Here is a 21,373-nt window from a genome sequence, read left to right on the forward strand (position 1 = left end):
CCTGGCGGGCGGCGGCGAGAGGCTGTGCCCCAGTTTGTGTCCAATCAGGGAGTGCGGGCTGTGCCCCGAGCCGGGCAGCAATGCGTAAACAAACCCACGGCAACTCCTCCGCCCCCTCGGCGCGCTCGCCCCGCGCCCGCCGCCGCCGCCGCCGCCGCCGCCGGCTCCGCTCTCCTCGCGCCCGCCCGCCGGGCCGGCCCCCCCGCCCCCGCCCGCGCCGCCCGCACCCCCGCTGCCCCGCCCCGCCCCCGCCGGCGCGGGCTCCCTCACCTACCGCCCCACGCGCGCGCGCTCGCGCACCACGCGCCCCGCGCGGCCCGCCCGGATCGTGGCCTCCCGAGAGCAAGGTAAGGGCGATGCACGGGGACCCGGGCGGCTTCCCCGCCCGGCGCGGCCCGGGGAAGTTTCTGGCGTCGCCGCTTTCCGCTGGGCCGGGGGGGGGAGTGGAGGGGGAGGCCCCCGGCGCCGGGCGAGCCCGGCGGGCGGGAGGGGGGCCGCCCGGTGCCCGGGGGTCACAAGTTGCCCAAGCTGACATTGGCGCGGGCTGGCGGGCTGCGCGGCGGGGCGGGCGTCGCGCGGAGAGGGGCTGGAGGCGCGGCGGGGCCGGGCGCGGTGCGGGCGAGGGGAGGGCCCCGAGGAACTTTCTCCTCCCCGGAGGGGCTCCTTCCAGCCCCGGCCGCGGCCCCGCCTCGGGAGCAGCCGGCTCCCGGGCTGGAGGGAGACCATGAAATGTGTTTGAAGAAGCTGACGCAGTTTGTGACGCTCGCGGCTTCCTGACGGGGACCGGCAAGAGCGGCGCCTTCTGCGAGGAGGGACGAGCCGGGGCGGCGCTCGGGCCCTTCCCCCTCCGCCCCGGAGCCGCGCGCCCGGGCGCCTAGTTCGGGGGCCGCGGGCTCGGGGGGCGAGCATCTAGCCCCGGCCGCGAGACGGGCCCCGGCAGCGCGCGTCGCTTCCGTTTTGATTAGCTCGGGTTATTATATAAGATGTCACGGAGAGGGAAGGGGCGAGCGGGAGGCGCGTTGGCGAGGGAGCGTCGGCCTTCGTCGAGTGGCGGGGAGGGGCGGGAGGCAGGGCCGGGCGGGGACCCACCTGTGCGCCCTCCGCGCCCCCTGCGGGCGCCGCCGACGCGCGTGCCGAGGTGGGGGGGGGGGGTGCCGGGGGCCCGGGAGGCGGGCGGGGGGCCCAGAGGGCGGGCGGACGTGCCCGCCGCTCCCCTCCCGGCCCCGGGAACGGTCGGGCAGCGGCCGAAACGTGCCGTTTCCTCCCCGCCGCCTCGCCTGGGTCTACACGTTTCTGGCTCCGGGCATTCGTACTTTGAAACATTTGTTTAATATTAAGGAAGCTGCGTGTGCGGCCGTCATAGTACGCCCGGAACGTGTGGCCGTGAGCTCCAGGGCGGTGAATGAATCATCGCCCGCGGACCCGGGCGCCGATGATTCATGCGGGGTACACACGCGCGCGTACTCGCAGTGTGCCTCCGACCCGGGGACAGCGGCCCTTCTGCAGCGATGACGCCTGGAGGGGCGGGGGAGAGTTCATGCAAAAGAGCGGCGGCTTGTTTTTTTGCCCCTGCCTCAATGTGTGGGAACTTTGGGGTGTCAGGTTCCCCAGATTTCCCGAAGCTCGTTTCCCATTCTTGGAAAGGTTACAGGATTCCACCTGGCTGCATTAATGAGTCGGCGGAGGAGCGCTGATTCGCTGCAAGGCTGGGTCCTGTCTCATTCAGAATTTGGATGGTGTCAGGTGAGGTACTGGGTTCTGAAGGAGTCCTTCTAGTAATTGCCTGTACTTAAGTACCGCTAAAGTAATTAGCACAAACTTGAAAAGTTGGTGGATCTTAAAAGAAAAACAAGTGGCCCCTAAGTAGAAGTCCCAGTTAAAGATTTAGGCTTTGGGGGTTTTTTTGTTTTTTTTTTTTTAAGGCAAACCAAAAAGGAACTTAGTTTGCCGTTAATACAGAACTTTGAACCACTGTGACCACCCTTAAAGACTGACTTGACTCATTCCCACCTCATTCCACATTTGTAGGATTAAGAGTAAAGTTTTCTTAGCGTTCAGGACTCACGTCCTGAATGTACTCAGCAAGGCCCTGTTGATCATCTTAAATAGCTTCTCACCCCTCACCCCAGGAACCACACCCAATCCTATTTTATTTTCTCCATAGCACTTCATCGCTATCTGAAGTGGTTTTGTTTAGGTATTCTTTAAGTCCTGTCTCTTTGCACTAGAGTGTAACCTCCACTGTGGCAGGGATTTTTGCCTGTTTTGCTCACCGCTGTAACTCTAGCACCTAGCGCAGTACCTGGCATATATTAGGCACTCAGTATTTGTTGAGTAGCGAATGAACAAATTCTCTTTCCTCGTTTCTTGGTAGGGCTATCTTTGACAGTTGAAAGTCAATGCCTTTTATGAGCAAGGCACTGAGATGGTACAGTTTTTTTTTTTCCTTCCAGTTTTCTTTTGGTTGATTCATTTCCTCCTCTGTGCTTGTTTAACTGATGGCACAAGATGCGTTTGAGCATCACATCCTAAGATGCTGAGTGTGAAGAAAGATAAGGCACAGGGAGCCTTGTCAAGAGAAAGCATATTACGGTATAAGACTGGGTGCTTAAAAACATTACCTGTGCTAATTGAAAACAAGTGCAGGATATTGAAACAGAATCAACAAGGTCAAGTTCCCAAAGGCCTGTATGTTTTAAAACTCATATTTTAAATACCCATAGTTCTATATTCCTCCCTCCCCGCTGTTTTCACCAACTTCAGCATTGGCTGAAGCTTGGGAAGGTCCATCGGAAGTAGCACTTAATATGAAGTCTCAGTTTAACTAAGTGAATACAAGAGGCCGTATCTCTCTTCTTTGTTGTCGTTAATGTCAATAACTCTACAGAAGAGTAGATGGAAGGAGAAGATACTTAAAATTATATTTTAAACATCTTAAATGTATTATAAAGAATTAAAGCTATAATCAGGCAATGATGTAATGGAAGAATTCAAATGTAGTGTACCCTTCTTGGAGGGTAAACTTTAGTATACTTTTTATTATTATAAATGATAAACTTTGGAAGGATATTAGTCAGCTTTACTCTTGTAGCAATGTTTTTAGAACTCGGTACTCCCAAAGTTAAAGAGGAGTGGGCATCCAGCAGGTCCCTTTCCCTGACAGTAGTTGTGATCGCTTTCAAAAGTGTAATCTAATTTCAAGAGTAAGCTGGGCAATAATAGAAATTTAAAACTAGAAGCGACCTTGAGACTACTTAGCACAATTCATTCCTTTGTACCAGTCCCTTTGCTGAGGAAACTGAGACACAGCGAGAAGACTTGCCAAGGCTGCAGAGCAGGGATTAGAACTTAAGTGTCTTGACTTCTTGTGGGAAGTCCCTAAATTAACCAGAGCTCCCCTAAGTAGGGGAGGAGAGGTTCCTACCATTAATCCATCGACTGCCTGTTGCTTGTAAACTCTCCAAGTAAAACTGTTTCGTCTTCAACTTTGTGCCCTCCCATGTGCCTTGGACATCTAGGAGCTCAAAAATACTTGCTGAATGTGGTTGGGCAAATGTATTTTAAGTCAAGGAATGTACTTATGAATTGAAAAAGCAGGAAAACATATCTCTCTTCCAGATTGGGGAAGTTTTTTGACAAGAGTCAGGATGTTGGCAGTTATTAACCTTAGAACTTTCATAGTAATGAAGCTACTATTTAATTTTCATGCCTCCAGTTTCAAACAAAATGACTTACAACTTCTAAGTATGTGTGCTTGCTTAGTTGGCATAATTATTCACTGGAGAAACAGTAGGACAGGAGTCAAGACATATGGTAGGTCTTGCCTCTGCCACAGTGTCCAATTAGAAAAGCCTAGACTTGACAGCCAAATAGAATTAGGGCTGAAGCTCAACTCTGCCCCTAATAAGCAGGGCCCTCTGTAGCAACTTACTTCACTTTTCTTGAGCATTCTCTCATCTTCTAAGGGGGTAGTACCACCTCCCTCGAAGGATTGTCATGGGGCTGGATAGCATTTGTAAAATGTCTGATGAACACTAGGTCCTTAATAAATGGAATGGCTACAATTATGACTTCTGATTTATGTGACTATGGGAACAGCTTCCTCTCTCAAACTTTTATTTTCTCAACTGGAGCCTTGGTAGCTGGGATAGGACAAGGGCAGGGGGAGGTGTGGTTTGGGGAGGAATTAAATGTTCTCTAAGATCTGGTCTATCTCTGTACCTGTCTGTAGTTTAAGGAACCAATAAAGAATGCACAATTCTCCTGCAAAGTTAGTAAAATGATTCATATATCCTTGATCTAACTTTCATGTATCCTTGAACCAACAGCAGAAATGGTTTGTTTCTAGGCCTTCCTAAGAATTTGGCATAATTAACTTTGATGATATTAAATGCGTTTTCATTCTTTTACATGATATATGATGGATACCAAGTTAACTTGAATATTTCAGCCTCTCAGCTTACTATATATAAAGCAGTATAAAGAGTATACAGGTTAATCAGGCCTTGGCACCCTTTCCTTGAGAGGTTTGAGAGTCATGCAAGGAGCATAGGAGAGGTAACCAAAGGCTATATTACATGGAAGAACTGTGAGAGAGGCACAAAGAAAATTATTTGTGATTTCAGAGAAGGAAAGACTTAAATAAGACTGAATTCAGGCATCCTGAGCAAGGCCTTAAACAATTAGTAAGACTTCAGCTGGCAGAGAGGTGGGAACCAGCCTATACTAAGACCTGAATAAAAGGATGTAGGAGCATATCCAGAAATGGAGAGGAACATGCTTATGCTGAAGGGTGAGGAACCTGGAGGCAGGATAGTCGGCCAGAAGGCTGCATGGCAAGGCTAGGACCCTACTGTGATGGTCTTGAATGCTGGGCTGAGGAGCCCATTTTGCAGGCAGTATATCACCATCAAAGGTGTTTTAAGGTGGGGGAGATGATGTGATTAAAGCTATGCTTTAAGAAAATTAATCTGAATCAGAGGAGCCACGGGCAGTCCAGTTAGGCAGCTATTAAAATACTCTCCAGAAGAGAAGCAACAGAGAATATAAATTAGGGTGGGAGCAGGTGGGTTGGGTGTGACACCATAGAAGTGAATGCGACAGGACTTGTTGACTAATTACATGAGGGAGTTGAGGGACAAATGAAAGATGGAAGCGGAGGGACTGGATGGCAATGGCAGGAATTGAAATAGTCAAGAAGAACCACTAGTAAAGGCACCTGCTAGTAGTAGAATGCAACCAATAAGTGTTTGTCTCATGAATGGAAGTGGCGATAAGTTTGCATTTGGATATGTTCACATTTGTGTGCCTGTGGACCATTGCAAATAGAGGAAGATTTGGGGCATCCTTGTGAAGGGATTAAGTTGTGAGAAGGGTTCACGGTGTGGGTGAGAAGGCCAGGGCAGAGCCTTGGAAAAACCAGTATTTGTGCACTTGGAGGGAGACAGAAAGAGGCTGTCAGGATGCTGAGAAGAGGGAAGCAGGAGAACAAGGAAAGGACTGGGTCAGGAAAGGTGAGAGAGGAAGATTGGCGGAGGCTGATAAGGTTGGAGGGTGGAGGATCAAAGACTGGGAAGAAGCCATTGGACTCATCTGGGAGACCATTGTCAGCAGCCTTTGAGGATAGAGTCAGTTGGGCAGTGGAGATAAGTCAGAGATAAGTCACCAGATAGATGCCTGAGGGGTCCCTGAATGGGAAGGAAATGGAGTGAGTGTAAACTGTGATTGCACTGTGAAAATCTGAGAGGTCAGTGACTAAAAAGCATAAGAAAAGCCTGAGAGTGTGGTGGCTGTCCAGTGGAGAGGGAGGGACTGAAGATCAGGAGAGGGAGTGGGAAGGTGATTCCTGCACCAGGCCCTCCACAAGTAGTCGGGGCGGGGGGGGGGGGGGCGGTGGTAGGAGCAAGAGACAGTGGCTGTATGTCCGGATCACCCAGGACAGTCTCGGTTCACACCTGTTACCCCAGTTTATTTATGGGATAATGTTTGGATAGATACTACAAATACCTGGACAAATAATCCTCATTTTCATTCTACAAGAAGGTCCTTTTTTGAAAAATAAATTATTTGATTGCCCAGGTCATGGCACAGATAATTGTTAATGGAAAAACAGATGTGACCTAGAGGGGAAAAGAGGTTACATAAAGGCAAAAAGATTTAGAAAGGGAAGTTGGGAGCTGGGAGGGAGGGTGGCTGGATCCGAAATGGATCCATTGCCTTCTGTTGGGAAGTAAGAGCAACAACAGAGGAGGCTAGTTGATTTGGTCAAAGTAAGTTGGGAGTGAGGGGTAAAGTTGGGAGAGGGGGAAGGGGAAGAGCTTGGAGTAGCTGCACATCTGAGCACCATAGGGAGCCAGAGGTGGCTGGGCCTGACCAGTGGTAGAAGGAATCTTCCCCATCTCCCTGACTCTCTCCAGCAGTGCTCAGAGAATTGGAAGTGGTGATATGAGTATCACTGGCACTGCCAATTCCATCTGGGCCCTCGGTGGAGTAGAGAGGCACAGGAGACTGGCACAGACAGTCTGGGACAGTGGGCAACAGTCAGGAGAATGGAATGGGTTAAAGGGTAGCGGCTGGTTCAGCAGGGAAGGGGGGAGGGAGACATAAGAGAGGATGTGCAGGGGGTGGTTGTGTGGCTGGTGGCAGAGGGCACGGGGAACTTTTAGAGTGTCTTGTCACTATGCGGGGGATCAGTTCTGAGTGATGATGTACATTCAGAATGTCACTGAGCTTGAGAAGGGTGAGGTGCCCCAGCCATGAGGTGGAAGGTCATTGACCTTCAGGAACTGTGAGGCCCAGGTATACAATGTCAACGTCTGCTTTTAAAATCCCAGAATACATTTATTAAAGCCTTTTCTGCCCTTTAGAGTTGGAAAGTACCTTAAAAAATAGGGAAGTTATCCCTTCCTTCAAAAGATGAGGAAGCTAAAGTCTTTCAAAGGCTAGAAAGATTGTGTCTTGCCCCAGATCACGGACGTGTGTGGAAGGGTTGGCTCTGGGAGGAACCAGAATCCCTAAATCTCAGTTTAATATTGCCCTCTAGGGCAGAAGTAATTAAAGTATCCACCGAACAACACCTTAGAAAGCTTCCTCACCACTCAGTTTGCTTACATACTGCTGTTAAAACACCAGTGTTTGTGGACACAAGAACCCACTGAGATCTGTGGGATCAGGTCCATGTCCTCTGACTTCTAACCCGAAGGCAGTGGTGGCGTCTTTGAGGAGGACCCATGGAAAGCACCAGCCCTTCCCCACTAATTAAAAAACAGATACACGCCTCAGCAGGTAGACAAAATATTTGCTTCATTGTTGATGAAGGCTAGATGGGAAGACATAGTGTGGTGTGAAGGAGAACATGGTCTTGTGCAACCTCCACCTGGTGTAGGCTTTGGAACAAAATTTGAGGCTGCAGAGCAGAACTACCCAGGTTCCTGCCTTTCACTGTCCAGCTAGAGAAACAGAGAAAGAAGCTGAATCTCTTAGGCTTAATATCTTTTGTAGAAAAACTCTGTCCATTTGAAAACTGAGAAACGGTTGTCACATACTAACCAAATGAACTGTTCCACCTCTATGGGGAGGAATATGGTGTAGGGTGAGAAGATGGGGGTGGACAGGGAATATCCCTCCTTTGGAAACCTTGTGAATGGGAAAGAGATGTTCCCTTTGAACATGAGGTTATTAACCACTCATAGGTTTCTTATTTGCATTTGAGTTAAAGTAACTTCTGAGGCAGCAGGTGCATTTTTATACTAACTAGAAGTAAGTGAAATAACTAAGAACCACCCTTCATTTATCAGTTTCACAGCCATACCTGGTGGATCTCTGCTTCCTCCCTGGGGATCTCAGGAAACTCACAGACAGCAGAGCAGAGACCATCAGCTTTGATATCCTGTTTTTAAATTCAAAACTTTGGAAAAGTGGAAAGTTCTTTCTCCTCGTAAAGTGTTAAAGGAGCCCTTAACTGGACATACAGCACTTGGAATTAGTGCTAATTCCATCACTATTAGTAACCTTACTAATTAACTGTTAAGTTCCTCAGTTTCTTCATCTGACAATAACTATTGAAATTTGGGGAAACTCCAGTTTAGGCACTTAAGGTAAATCATGATGACTTTTCTCCCTTTTCCATGTCAATGTGCATGATAATTTTAGACAAGATTATAGCATGGTGTTTCATGACAAATGAAATTTGACTTTTTATCCATTTCTCTTTTAACTGTTAAAAAAGTAATTTTTATTACAAAACATATCACATGAAACTTTTGAAATGTAAAATGTACAGTTCGATAAATTTTTAAAAAGTGAACATCCATGTAACTACCAACCAGCTCGAGAAATAGAACAATTTAATTTTTCCCCCTATCGGAACCTTTTTTGTTAGATGCTTGGTTTTCTTTCCAGGGCTGTCATAAGTAGTAGCAGGAGGCAATATGTGCTCCTTTAAAAAAAAATTTTTTTTAATGTGTATTTATTTTTGAGAGAGAGAGAGAGAGAGAGAGAGAGAGAGAGAGAGAGCGAGCGCACAAGTGGGGAAGGGGACGAAAGAGGGAGACACAGAATCCAAAGCAGGCTCCAGGCTCTGTGCTGTCAGCAAACAGCCCGATGTGGGGCTCGAACTCACGAACTGTGAGACCATGACCTGAGCCAAAGTCAGACACTTAACTGACTGAGCCACCCAGGTGCCCCAATATGTCTCCTTTTGAGTGGAATTAGATAAAAAATGCAATGTTGGTATTTTACCCTATAGTAATTTCTTATTTCTATAACTATGAATTTAGTGTTTAGGACAAGTCCTGGGTTTTCAGCCTAAAGATAAAAATCCTCAGGTTAAGAGTCTTCAGATTTGTGTCTTTGGGATGAGAGTGAAGAAAATGTGATCATTTGGTTGTGGAAAAGTTCTCATGCTTAATTATTTTTTAAACTTTCTGATCATCCCTCCTTTGCCTGTCTTTAGAAGCCAGACAGCAAAGATTCCAGTATTTCGGATGACTGACAGTAGTCAAGGTCTTCCTGGAAAATACCTGACCATTGAGGCAAATACCTTTCAATTCAGGTCACCATAGGCTAGATCTGAAGTCGCAAGAAGGAGTTAACGAAAACAGCTTTATTGCCATAAATATCTATATTTTCTTTGTTCAATTATAATCTAGTATTTAGAATTCTGCTGGTTTGAGACTAAATTAATGAGTCCATAAATAAAAACTTTTTTATGGTAACCAGGGGTGCCTAGGCAGCTCAGTCAGTTAAGTGTCCAAGTCTTGATTTCGGCTCAGGTCATGATCTCACGATTCAGTTCGTGGGACTGAACTCCAAGTCAGGCTCTGCATTAACATCGTGGAGCCTGCTTGGGATTCTCTCACTCCTTCTTTCTCTGCCCCCCTCCTTCTTGCATGGGCACTCATGCTCTCTTTCCCTCTCTCAAAAATAAATAAACTTAAAAAAAAAAAAGTCTCAGGGCACCTGGGTGGCTCAGTTGGTTAAGCATCTGACTTTGACTCAGGTCATGAGCTCGTGGTTTGTGGGTTTGAGCCCTGCATCAGGCTCTGTGCTGACAGCTCAGAGCCTGGAGCCTGCTTCAGATTCTGTGTCTCCCTGTCTCTCTGCCCCTCCCCTGCTCAGATGCTCTCTCTTGCGCGCGCTCTCTCTCTCTCCCCCCCCCCCGCCTCTTAAAAATAAATAAACATTTAAAAACAAAAAGTCTTTTGTGGCATCCAGAAAAGGATTCTCTCGGATAAGGTTTCCTTATGACTAAAAAAAGAAAATGATGATAAACGTTAATTGGAAAAATAGCTGATCTGGTGTATGTATAAAAACAAAAGCTATGGGTGTTTGAAAATTGGTAAAAAAAAAAAAAAAGAGGCTCATCTTTTGGGGCAGTTTCTGTGGTTGTAAGATTTGGATATGGCAGCTTCGGGTTAGAATTTGGTGGCCTGAACATGTGTTTAGTGTCAGTCCTGCCAAAACACCACTGTAATGATGGGGAACACAAGAGGCAACAGCAGATGGGCAACACCAACAAGTTTTTGGAGGATGAAAAGCAAACAGACCTGTGGCAACGGACTTAGTGCAGTGGAGAAAGTTGGTACTCAAGTGCCCTGAAAGGAATTTGGGAGTAGATCCTGGGAAGAAACAGCCAGTTAATCTCCCAGAATCCCAGAAAGCCTCTGGAATGAGAGGCTCTGGAACGGGGTGATTGCAAGCCTGTGAAAGGAACCAGAGCTGCAGGTGACTTTCCCCATCCTGTGCGGTAAGATGAAATCCTTGCTGGACACTGGACATTTGTCTCTGGAGAAGCTGAAGTAAATTAGCGGTTTTGGATTTAGAGATACCAGGCAAAAAAGAGGATAAGGGTGAAATGCTCAATGAAAACAGACGAATGTAATGAAATTCAGCATACTAAGCAGTGAGACCCTATGCTCTTTTTCCCCCTGCCCAGTCCTAGGAGAGCAAGGTGATGACCAACCCAGGTAGGATATTGAAGGACTCTTCTCTGGATGTAAAGAACAGCCCTAGGGAAAAAACCTACAGTACAGGTACCGACATGTGAGGCCTCACGATGAAAACACTGACTTACTACCCAGTGTTCCTAAAGTGAACCCACCAGGCAACAACCCTCTTCCCTCAACTCCATGAGTCTGCAACTTGCAACCAGCTTTTTAGGACCTTACTCTTGAATCCAATTAGACTATATATTATCTTACTAGTATGATGTAATGCCTGCTGAACGGATCCTCTCATTGTATCTCTTCTGTTTTTCTATCGTTTTGCTTTTATTTCAGCTTTATCTTCTCCTTCCAATGGTTTTTTTTGCCATCTGATTTTTAATTTCTAATATCTGTTTCTTATTCTCTGATGATTATTTTGTACAGCCTCATTCTTATTTTATGATTTATAGGTGGATTTAGGAATATGAAATTAAATATCTGAAGAGATAGCTAGAAGTTTTAAATGTAGTTTACCTTTAGGAAGTGGGTTTGGGTGTGACGAAGAGGTAAGACAGGCTACTGTTGTATTTTCATTTTAAACATGGTAGTAGTATATGAATTTTAATCTATGTGAGATGGACAGAAATGAAATTAGTTTTTTTTTAAATGTTTATTTAATTTTGAGAGAGAGAGCGAGCAGGAGAGGGGCAGAGAGAGAGGGAGACACAGAATCCAAAGCAGGCTCTAGGCTCTGAGCTGTCAGCACAGACCCCGATGCAGGGCTCGAACTCATGAACCGCGAGATCATGACCTGAGCCAAAGTTGGATGTTTAACCAACTGAGCCACCCAGATGCCCCAGACAGAAATAAAATCGGTAAGAAAAAACTAGTGTGATGCCAGTAAGTGGATTAGGGAATGATTTACATGTATCCAGAGGTTAAAAAAGATAAATATTAAAAGTTAAGAAGTGATGTTTTGATGTTGGAATCCCCCGTCACAACTGGGATTCCAGCCCTCAGTCTGTCTCGGAATCATTTGAGGGAGCTTTTCAGAAACTCACATGATTCCCTTTAACCCAAGATTCTTATTTATTTGGCTTTGGGTGGACCCCTGGGAAGGAGACATTTTTAAAAGAACTCCAGCAGCTTCTGATACGTGGCTCAGGCTAACTCCTAGTCAAATAGTTTAAACACCTTTGTTGCTTTCTTCAGTGTTTCTTGTATTCTTCTTATTCTCTCTCTGTCTCTCTGCTTCTGCTTCTGCTTCAAGTCAGATCTTCCCTCTCTCCCAGTTCTGAATTGATACGGTCTATTTTAGGTCAGAAGAGTAGGAGGAAAGAAAGGGAGACATGGGAGAGGTCATTTGGATGACCGTAAGTAATGAGAGTGGCTGCACACAGAGCCAATATTTATTTCCTTTCGTTTTGTAGAAACTACTTAAATTGATGACCTTAGTTTGAATTTCCTATGGAGTAATTTTGGAGCTCAACTTCAAGTAAATTTGAACTTAATAGCATTTTGTTATTTCTGTACCTTTAGTGTTGCCTTTTGGGGGTAAATCAGCTGCACCTTCAGGTTCCCCTCAAGTTCTTTTACCTCCCTTGGGTTTTGCCCCTGCCTCTCCCAGCTGTGGTCTACCAGATGTTCACCAATTGCAGCATTTCCATTTTGCACCTGGAATCAACAGTAATTTTCATGGCTCTCTAGTTTTCTGTGAGGGAATTCCTAGAAGAGTGGTTAGCAAGCAAGAGATGAAGGAATGTAAAAATTACATAATTTCCCAAGGGTGGAGGTCTTGTTGCATTGGATCTTTGACTACAGAGGATTTGTGTATCTAAAAGAATAAATGTTTGTTGTGTGGAGGAGAGAAACATTTCAGACTCCAGGGAGAAACTTAAAAAAAAAAAAAAAACCTGACTAACTTGAAGTTTATAAAAATATCAGTAATTACAGAGAGTTGAGGTTTCCTTTGTACCTTCCCCCAGTCCTACTCCCTGCCCCCCTGGACTCAGCCACTCCTGTGAATCGGGTGTGTCCGTGACTTACTTGTCATTTCACATCAAGTAAGTCGTCAAGTAACGTCACATCAAGTAAGGCATTTCATGCCCTGCTCCATAGAGTGGTAGGACTTACGTCTAGCATTCTGTCCAGTGTAGAGAGCTTTTTAGCTGGTGTCTGAGGGATCACTTCACATTTAGTACATTTATACAGCTAGGCCAAAGAATGATCTTTAAGGTGAGGGATGGGTTCATCTCATCAATAAGTCTTATTTAGAGCTTGCCCACTTGATGCAAGATTTCTAGACTAGGGCTTCTCACACTTGACTGTGCACACACGTCACTGTGGATGGCATTATATTGCAGACTCCAATTCAGTTGATCTCAAGTGGGGCCTGAGCTTCTGCATGTCTAATCAGCTCCCAGGGGATGCCACTGGTCTGCAGACCACAGGTAGAGAAGCAAGATCCTGGCTAGTGGTTCTCAGCCCTCATTGCTCATGAGGATCACCGGGGTGCCTTTTGGACCTATCCTTAGTGATTCTGAATGAACTGGTCTACGGTGGGGCCCTGACATGATATACACATGTGTGTGTCCATGTGTAGTTTAACTCCCCAAGTGACACTAATGTGCAAATAGGGTTGAGAACCACTGTTAGAATTTCTGCCCACCTTTGCTGTGACTCATAGGTAACGATCTTCATGGATAGACTTTTGTAGCAATCTGGGAAGCACCCTAAATAGCCTTTATGAGGTAGATTCACTTGCTTTGTGGATACAGTCCATGAAGAAGAGATTCCTCTTGGATTGCTAGGTTCCTGAAGATAAGGTGGAGGTGCCTATCAGAGGAGGACATATCTAGGAAGAAAAAAAAGTGGCCTTTTCATTGAAATCCAGTTGTCACCTGATACCAAAATGATATTTGAAGTGATGAACAAATGCAAAGTTGGGGTCTCTTCATTTAGCGGATCTTTCTGTTTTCTACATCCTTTCAGTAAGAGATTGGGGAAAAGTATGTTATAAACTTTGATGCTTTGTGTTTTCTTCAGAGAAGTCTATAAATTTACTTCTTACTATTTCTATGTATATGTTTGTCTATAAATATATGTACTTGCAAAGTTCCTGCATAGCCAGAATTCTAGTATGTATTTATATTTTTCCTTTGCCAATTATTTAGAAAAATTTAGAGTATTTTCTATGCATTTACTTTTAGGTCCTAATTTGTCCTAAAAAATTCAGTGACGGCATTCTGATGAAGGGACTGTTATTCTCAGGAGCTTCCAATGCTAATGGCAGATTAATGATTCAGTTTGCTCATAACTCATAGGCCTTAGCCCAGTTCAAATTTTGTTGTTTTATTATTATTACAAGGATGGTCCAAGAAGCAAATAATATAGTTTTATGTACATTAAAATTATGTGATTACAATTTCTTGGAAACAATAAGCTTTAAAACCAGTGGGTTAAAGTTAAATATAATTGTGCTGCTGAAAGTTTGGAATCCTCTCCTCTACCTCCCCACCATTCAATCATAAAGTAGGCCTTTGATTTTATTTCCTTAACATTACCTTGTCTGCTTCATAGCTCCTGACTTCAGTCAGATTGTCATTACTTCTCATTCACCTTAATTTCCTCCCTGGACCTCACTCCCTCGAGTCTTGCCCCTTTCTCTCTCGTGGAGGTAAATCTATGGGTCTCCTTTGTCTGAGGATAAAGTTCAAATCTCCAGAGTGTCATGTAGAGCCTCTGACCTGGCCCTCCCCTTTCTCTGCCCTCATCCCCTGTCACTTCTCTGGATGGCAGTGTATGCATTCCTTAACTGAGTTTGAGGACTGGGGAGGAAGTATTGGAGGCTTGAAGAGAAAGGGAAAGGCATGAACGAGTGGTTTAGGAGAGGGGGACAGGAGATGGCATGAGGGCCATGAGGTGTGGTTGCTGACAGGGGATGATGGACATAGACTGAGACCAGTTAGCCTACAGCTGCAGGGTTCCAGATGCACAGGAAGTGGCACCTTAACTAAGCCATTCTACTTTTTGTCTCTGTATTTGTGCATGCCGGGTCCTCCATCTAAAATACTCCTCGTATCTTCATTACCCAGAACAATCTTTCTCCTCCTTTGAGAAACCCCAGTTAGTAGTATTCTCCTTTTTCCAGATATTCTCCCTTCATTCCCATGGTATTTGATCATCATCCTCCATTTTGCCCCCACTGTTCCCTTGACCAGTCCCTGTTAATTGCACTTACTACGCCACCTGCTCATACCTGGGTCTACTGGGCTGTGAGCTCAGCAAGGGCAGGGACACAGTCTTCTGAGATTCCAATTCGTAACACAGTGCCTGGCACATAGTAGACACGTATAATAAATGCTGGATGAATTCATATAAGCTTTCTCTGTGAAGTCCTACTGGATTGGAGGTCATTTTATTTTTTTAAGATATTTATTTATTTATTTATTTTGAGAGAGAAGAAAGAGCAAGAGAGAGAGGAAGGGGCAGAGAGAGAGAGAGAGAGAGAGAGAGAGAGAGAATCTCAAGCAGGCTCTGTGCTGTCACCACAGAGCCCGACATGAGGCTCGCCCTCAAAACCATGAGATTATGACCTGAGCTGAGATCAAGAGCTGGATGCTTAACTGACAGAACCACCCAGGCGCCCCAAGAGCTGGATGCTTAACTGACAGAACCACCCAGGCGCCCTTGGATTGGGGGTCATTTTAAAAATGAATTTCACGGGCGCCTGGGTGGCGCAGTCGGTTAAGCGTCCGACTTCAGCCGGGTCACGATCTCGCGGTCCGTGAGTTCGAGCCCCGCATCAGGCTCTGGGCTGATGGCTCAGAGCCTGGAGCCTGTTTCCGATTCTGTGTCTCCCTCTCTCTGTGCCCCTACCCCGTTCATGCTCTGTCTCTCTCTGTCCCAAAAATAAATAAAAAACGTGGAAAAAAAAAAGCTTTTAAAAATGAATTTCACTTAATAGTAAATGACATGAAAAATTTTATTGCCTTAATTTTTAATTGATCTACCTCTACCAAATATCCAAGTTAATAAGATCTGTCCAAATATACACATGTATGTACACATGTGTGTGTGTGTGTATATATATATACATGTATATATGTATATATATATACATGTATATACATGTATGTATATATATATATACACACACACACACATGAACTACATAAAAATGGAGGAAAGTTAGAGACCAAAAGAGTATGAATAAATATTAAGTAACAGTTCGTAGAGGCCTGTACAATACACATGGCTTATCTGCCCCCTTGGCTAGCAGGGAACAGGTTGAACACATCTGTATTTTCAAGTTGCATTGAAGTGACGAGTAGAAAAATGTAGTTTTGAAAAGGTTTTTCCCAATCATGTAGAAACATGGAGATTTTAACTGCCAAAACAATTTCATAGCATTTGCAAATGAAAAAACCCAGAGAGAAATTAAGAGGTACCTTTTTTCTGAGGTAATGGTTTCACATTTTTCCTTATGAATGAGGGGACTTGAGTTCTGTTGTGACGTGCCACGAAGGGGCCGTGTTGTCAGATGATCTTTACCACCTCTCTAAGCTTCAGTTTCTCCGTGGATAAAATATGAGATTTGGTCTAAATTATTACCAAGGTCATTTTGAATCATCTGTGATTCTGGAAAGTTATGAAACATGGCCTGTAACCATGGTGAGGAAAGTTGATTGGTGATTCCAAAAATAGACTTATTTTCTCCTTCTGTACAACATTGATGCTCTCCCATTGAATAAGTCACTCTGTGTACATTGCCATAATAAACCAGTTTCTTGATGTTTTTTTCTTGATGCCAAGTGCTCAAAAGTGAATGAAAGATTATCTGAAGAAATACCAAACAAGCTCTTGTCTCTTGTTTTAAATATAGATCTGAATTATTATGCTCTTTTGCATTCCTGTTGCAGGTATTCATAAAGCAGAAGGTGGTGATTTGGTAAATTAGAAACTATTTCGCATCAGTTCCTGCTGCCTTTTGTGTTTGTGTGGGAACCTCATTCAAAATATGTCTTGCCTATTCTTCCCTTAAAATACGCACTTTCCTTCATTTTTGCATTTATACTTATAGATGTCCTCAAGGTCTTTGGGTAACAGTTATTTTTCTCTACTAACACGTAGATAATCTCATCAGATATCATTACATTTTCTTCCTGAAGCCCTTTAATATCTTGATATGTAGCATGATAAGCCTGTCCTCAGTGCAGTGATGTGTAGAGGGGCCCTCCTGGACTCACTCTGAGGTTGCAAGGTCTATGGCCATGCCATGCCCTTCAGGGACTGTCCCCAGGCTGGAGCACTCCACCTGAACTAAGATATCTTGACCTAGTTGGGCTAGGCACAGTGCTGGTAGGCAGAATCTCCCTGTCTGTGAGCATCTGCGCTGGATCCAGCCCTTTGAAGCAGAGAATCAGCTCATTAAATGAACATTTTCAATGCCTAGAGAGATAACAGAAATTTAATTTTCACCATATTCTGTAATAATATATATCCAAAGAATCACATCACTGTCTAGCTCTGTGAGATTAGAGAAGTCATTTACCTTCTCTGAGCCTCAGTTTCCTCCTATAAAGTTTGGATTTGATTTCTAAAATGACTTTGGCTCCAAAATTCTTTTTTTTTTTTCTTTATAGCTTTGTCATCTTCTCTCTAGCCCTAAACTGACTGATGGCAATCTGTATTCTTAAACTCCAGTAAGTCTCAGTCCTTTTTGTGGTGCAGAACAGTTCATTTTTCCACCCACGGGCATTTGTAGAGATTTTTAAAGAGCATCTAGGATGATTTTAGTCCATTTATTTTTTTGTATGGTTTGAGACCAGATGATGTCAACAACTCAGTTGTTTTACTTGTGTACTTAGATACTGGCATAAAAGTAAAGCATGCTTATTTTTGTGGAAATAACCAACTTTTTTTTTCAGCAACACTGCTCTGAGAACTGAGTTGGTTAGTGAGAACTGAGCTGTTAGTGAGAACTAGGCTGATTAGATGGGGGAATATTAAGAGAGCAGTTATTTGATACTTACCCATATTCCTCCCCATAAATCAAGAATCTTTGTTCTAATTAGTGTTTTAAAACCATTGAAGCTAAAAACAGTCTGTGGAAGTGGGGTTTGAGAATATTTCAGGATAGAATAAGTTTATTTATTTATTCAAGAAATATTCACTGAGTGCCTACCAGGGACTCTTTGGACTATCAGTGAACCAAACAGAGATCCTTGACCTAATGGAGTTTATTTTCTAGCAAAGGAAGACAGGTAATAATCAATAAGCATAATAAGTATTTGTTATACGGTTTGTTATAAAGTGATAAGAGGTATGGAAAACAGAAAAAGTTGAGTAGGAAAAGGGGAGTGAAAGGTGGGTGATGAGTGGAGAGCTGAGTTGCAGTGTAAATACCATGGTCAGGAAAGGAGGTGTGGAGCGCAGAATGGCCCCCAAAGACATCACTCCCTGATTCCTAGAATATGTAGATGCGTTACATAGCAAAAAGGACTTTCAACCTTTAATTAAAGTTACAGACTTTGCAATATGGAGACCATCCTGGCTATGTGCGTGACCCAATCTACTCAGAGAGCCCTGGAGAGTAGAGTAATGGTTAGAATCAGAGAGATGTAGCTGATGTTGAAACATGAGAGAGACTGAACCCACAGTGCTGGAGGGCGGAGGCATGGAAAGCATGGGAAGGAAGGAGGGAGCCTCTAGGAGCAAAGAGCAACCTCCCAGTGATAGTGAGGACATGGGACCTCAGTACTACAGCTGTAAGAAACTGAATCTGGCCAACAACCTGGAAAATCCTGGAAGCAGATTTATCCTCAGAGCCTTCATAAAGGAATGCAGCCCTGCTGACAACTTAAATTTGGCCTTGTGAGACTCTGTGCAGCAGACTCAGCTGAGCCATGCTGTACCAGAACTTCTGACCTACAGAACTATGAGGTAATAAATGAGTGTTGTTTTAAGCCACTGAATCTGTAGTAATTGCTCATGGCAGCAATAGAAAACTAATACAGGGACAAGGAAGTTAGCCAGGCTGGGAAAAGAATCTTCCAGGCAGAGGGAACAATGAGAGCCAAGTGCTAACGTGAGGTCCGCTTGGGGTGGTAGGGGCAGAACAAGTGGCCAGTGTGGCTGGAGTGAAGAGCACAAGGGAATGAGCAGTAGGAGATGAGGTCATGAAGGCAACTGGAGTGGAGAATGGAGACCACGAAGGGCTTTGGCTATAATTCCAAGTGAGCTAGAGAGTCATTGCAGCATTTTGATCAGAAAAGTGATCTGATGTGACTTTATTGTTGAGAGGATCATGCTGGCTGCTCTGACAATAGGCTGTAGGGGAGAAGCCAGGAGACCAGTTAGGAAGTGATAGTAGAAATCTTGGCACAAGGTGGTGGTGGCTTAGACCAGTGGTAGTGGAGATGATGAGAAGTGGTCAGATTATAGACATAAATAAATAAATTTTTATTTTTTGAAAATAAAATCTATTTCTTTGTGACTTATATGTGAGATAAGCGAGAGAGAGGAGTCAAAGATGATTCTATAATTTAGGTCCTGAATAACAGGAAAGATGAAATTGCTGTCAACTAAGAGGTGGAAAGCTGTGGGTGGAGGAGATCTAGGGTGGAGGGGAGAATTCAAGTTCAGTTTCAACACACCAAGGATAGCTTATCTTCTAGACATTCAATTGAAGATGCATAGTTTGGTAGCAGAATAATGGCTTCCAAATATGTCCACACCCTAGCCCCCAGCACCTGTGAATATGATATCAAGAGGGACCTTGCAAGTGTGATTAAGTTAAGGATCTTGAGACAGAGAGACTTTTCTGGATTATCCAGGTGGGCCCAACCTTAAAAGTGGAAAACCTTTTCTGTGGTGGTAGGAGGGAGATACGACTCTGGAAGAATGGTCAGAGAGATGCGGTGACTTTGAAGATGCAGGAAGTGGGGCACTGGTCAAGGCACATAGAGGTGGCCTCTAGAAGCTGGAAGTGGGAAAGAGATGAATTATCCCCTGGAGCCTCAGGAAAAGAACACAGCCTTGCCAGCATCTTGATTTCAGCCCAGTCAGACCCATACCTGACCGACAGAACTATAAGATAGTAAATTTGTGTTGCCTTAAGTCACTCAGTTCATGGTACTTTGTTACAACAGCCATAGAAAATGAAGATACAGGGTAAGCAGTTGGATATGAGTCTGGAGGTGTTGAAAGCATAGGGATGGTCCTTAAAGCTGTGGGACTGGATGAGATCTCCAGTAGAATGAACAGAGACTGGGAGGAGGAGGACAAAGCGCTCAACAGTTGGCACTGAAAGAAGGGAATAGCAAAGCACGCCGAGAACGATCAACCAAGGAGGAAAGGGCTGTGTCCTGGAAAGTCAGTGAAGAAAGCGTATCAAGGAGGAGGGAGTGGTTACTTGTGACCAATGCTGCTGCTGGGTTAGCTGAAGTGAAGAGTGGGGCAATGCTAATGAAGAGCTTTGCTGCAGAGGAGAGGAGGCAATAAGGTTGGTCTGAGGACTTGAGTCGGGTGCCTACTTCGATAGGAGAATGGTGAGTTCTTTATGGTGTTCGTAGAGAAGGCAGAGAGTACAGAGTGGGTGAATGTGGTGGGAGTGTGGGGGGTTCTCTTCTGATGCTTCCATTTTCTCAGAGGAACAAGAAACAGTTGAGAATGAGGATGGGGAAGATGGTTTGGGTGATTTAACAGACTAGGGACATGTAGCAGGATTACCTGGCAGCATTAAAAGCCCATTAGAAGTTTATGGTCATGAATTCAAAGGAGTAAATACCACCACACACATTGGAGAAAAATGCCTCTTAATAGCTAGATACCTCCTCCCTCCAAAGGAAAAAGAAAAGCCAAATATTAAAGGAAAATTCCAAGTGGAATCATGTAAGGAAAGCCCAGTATTTCTTTATTTTCTTATCATTTCTATTGGCACCTAGATTCCTATAAGATAGCTGGCCTTATAAGGGTTATTAATACTTCTAAGTTGTTGAATATAAGTCATATCTTGCTAAATCAAATTTAAACACTGTCCTAGCCTGGGTTCCTTTGAATGTCAGAATGTGGACAAGGGTTTAGGGACAATTTGTTTATTTGAGGAGTAATCTCAAAGAACAGGATTTGGGGACTGGGAAGACTTAACAAGGAAAGAAGAAAACCCAATTTAAGGTTCATTCAGTAACTTGGTCACCACTGTGGGCAGCTGGGGCGTGATCTCACAGGGGACTGACGGTCCAAGATTATGCCTTAGAATTGCCCGATGGAAAGACAGAGTGAGGGAGGGGTAATTCATTTTCATCCCTTGCTCCCATCCCCTCCTGGTCAGGTGTTGCCTAGGGGGTGTAAAGTCCATCACAGGACCGTGCTTGTGTCTGAATGCTCAGCAGGTTCCTACAGACGAGATGAGAGGAACTTGACAGCAGTATCCCCAGGACTACCTGGAAGGAGCTAAGTTTCTACTCGTTGGGTGCATGGCTTCATCATTCATCTTCCTGTGTACTTTTTTTCATGCCGTGTGGCTCCTCTTGCCCAGTGAAGGTACTTGCTAGACGAGGAGCTGCTGGGGCTCTGGGAAGTCACTGGTGGACAAGACGCAGTCCCTGCCTTCACATCTCACAGTCTGTTGAGGAGCTTCTGGGTTCTTTTTATCCCACGCATGAGGTGGAGCCCTACTTGAATCCTTTTTTAAACAGAAGAATCACTTGGTATGGTTGCTGTATTAGAAGGAGACGAGGGAGTTGATTGGCAGTGTTCTGGTTATCTAATGGTGAGAGGCATGCCACTCCAAAACTTAATGATTTAAAACAACAACAATCATCTGTTATCTCTCATGGTTTATTTGGGTTGGGAACTTAGACTGTGGTCGGCTGGGTGGCCTCTGTTCCGCTCAGCATCAGGAGGGAAGACTCAAAGACTGGGGGCTGGGACCACCTTAAGGTGTG

General features: G+C 44.8%; 1 protein-coding gene across 2 annotated transcripts in view; it reads left to right on the forward strand.

Annotated features, from left to right (window-relative positions):
* Positions 1 to 266: 266 nt before the first annotated feature.
* Positions 267 to 21,373, forward strand: part of PCGF5 (polycomb group ring finger 5) — a 124,850-nt gene continuing 103,743 nt past the window's right edge. The window contains exon 1 of one of the 2 annotated variants that reach the window (XM_047073163.1): positions 267 to 347. The gene's annotated coding sequence lies outside the window, so the exon portion shown is untranslated. The remainder of the gene's footprint in view (positions 348 to 21,373) is intronic. The other variant, XM_047073160.1, reaches the window with a different exon arrangement.

Source organism: Lynx rufus, unplaced genomic scaffold, assembly GCF_022079265.1.
Source record: "Lynx rufus isolate CCGP_SWC_20201006 ecotype Redwood Valley unplaced genomic scaffold, mLynRuf1.p SCAF_11, whole genome shotgun sequence".
NCBI lineage: Eukaryota > Metazoa > Chordata > Mammalia > Carnivora > Felidae > Lynx > Lynx rufus.